Below are 1,880 nucleotides of genomic sequence, written 5' to 3'. Positions count from 1 at the left end.
GTCTTCCGTGTGCATCCGTCCTCATTTGAAGAGGCGGTGAATGTGGCATTGAATGCCGGATTCAATTTCAAGTCGGTACGACTTGGTTGGAAGGCTTACTCTAGCAGCTCGTCGAGGGAGCCTATGCCCATGGATCTCAGCTATGCTGAGGACGAGGGAGCAGAGCTCCAAGCTGCCGGGCAGCATACACACACTCGACAGTTTTTGTCTGTGGAGACACCCGTCACCTTCGGAACGGTTGCCCCCTGTGCAGGGCGCGTCATGGTTCTTCGAAACATCGCTTCAACGCCTACCAGTCTGGTTCGTCGCGGGGAGACGACACACTCAGTAGGCGCGAGGCGACCTACTGGGGAAAAACTGAGGTCTGTTGAGCCTCAGGGAGCTCTTAAACACGGAAGGTGTGTGCAAGCCGGGCTTGCTGGCCGTGGAGGCGACCGTAAAGGGCTTCGAAAAACCATGGAAGATCCTCATCGATTCCGGGGCGTCGGGCAATTATGCTCGACGACGATAGAAGGAAGTCAGCTGTATGCTGAGGCGCTGGAAGCGCGGTTGGGTGACATCGTCACTATTCGCCTAGCGACGAGGACACGTGTTAGGGTTTAAAGGTGCCTGTGGACCTCGGAGTCAACTTTCTTTACTTTGATAGCGTGGAACGCTGTCTAGTCTTAGACTCGGATGCAAGGTATTACCTTATCCTAGGAATGGCATGGTTGGAACACCATGAGCCATGGATTGATTAGGGTAAAAGACCTTGGGCGCTACGCGCACGTCTCCTGGTGGAACTTTGGCGAGTCATGAACCCACCTCTGCTAGGACACAAAAGCGCCATTGGCGAGAGCACTGGATTGAGAAAGTCAACGTGCTGGACATTGGAATGTCCGAGTTGGTAGACACCAACGGTGCATTGGACAGGAGTCCCGAGCGTGGCTCGCGGGCTGATCGTTTAGTGGCATGTGACCCACTGAGCGATGCTCTAAAGCAGTCGCTACATGTCATGCGTGACATGGTCGGCCAAGGGCCGAGGCGTCAAGGGCGAGGACTCAGTGATGCACGTAAAGTGGCACGTACACCACTGAGCGCTGCTCGAGTATCAAAGCAGACGCTGCATGTCATGCGTGACATGGTCGGCCTAGGGCCGAGGCATCGAGGGCGAGGCCCTCGTGATTCGCGTTGAGTGGCACGAACACCACTGAGCACTGCTCTCATTGCGAAGCAGTCGCTGCAAGCCATTGATGGGGTGGTCGGACAGAGTCCGAGGCATCTTGGGCACGGCCCCTTCAGATGCGCGTGGAGTGGCACAATATCCACTGGACGAAGGCTGCTGGTTTAGCAGTTCTTCGTCGGATGTTGTAGATAGCATCAGAGCTCAAAAGGAGCGGAAAGTGAGGTGACACCGGACGACGCGGAGTGCGTGTTCACCCTGGTCTCATCGAGGCATGGAATCTCTGTACAGAGGCGATGGCGACGCCGTATGCTGGCTGCAAGACGCCGGGCGTCGACCCTGATCCAGGGTTTGTCTACGGTAGACGATGGTGCACAGTTATACACCCTCGTCAACGTTATGACGGGGGAGGAATATGGCGATGTCCGCATCGAGGATATACCTGCAGTAGATGCTCTTCTCGAGTTGGACGAGATGTCCTTTGAAGAGTTGGCAGTGCCTTGAAGGCAGGCGATTTGGCCGAAGTAGTCATGGTACGACCGGACGAGGAGATAAACTCGTCATCGCTTCTGGATGAATCTATCTTGGAAGACACCAAGAGAGTGCTGAACGCACGGAGTGGATCGTCGATCCTACGGAATCCCTTGAATCCGTGTAATCCTTTGGTAAAGTAATTTTAAGACGTCGTCTTCAAAGACTCGCCTTCAGTCCTACCTCT

Source organism: Plasmopara halstedii (genome assembly GCF_900000015.1).
Source record: "Plasmopara halstedii genome assembly, contig: Scaffold_3120, whole genome shotgun sequence".
NCBI lineage: Eukaryota > Oomycota > Peronosporomycetes > Peronosporales > Peronosporaceae > Plasmopara > Plasmopara halstedii.
This window is presented reverse-complemented; position numbering follows the sequence as displayed.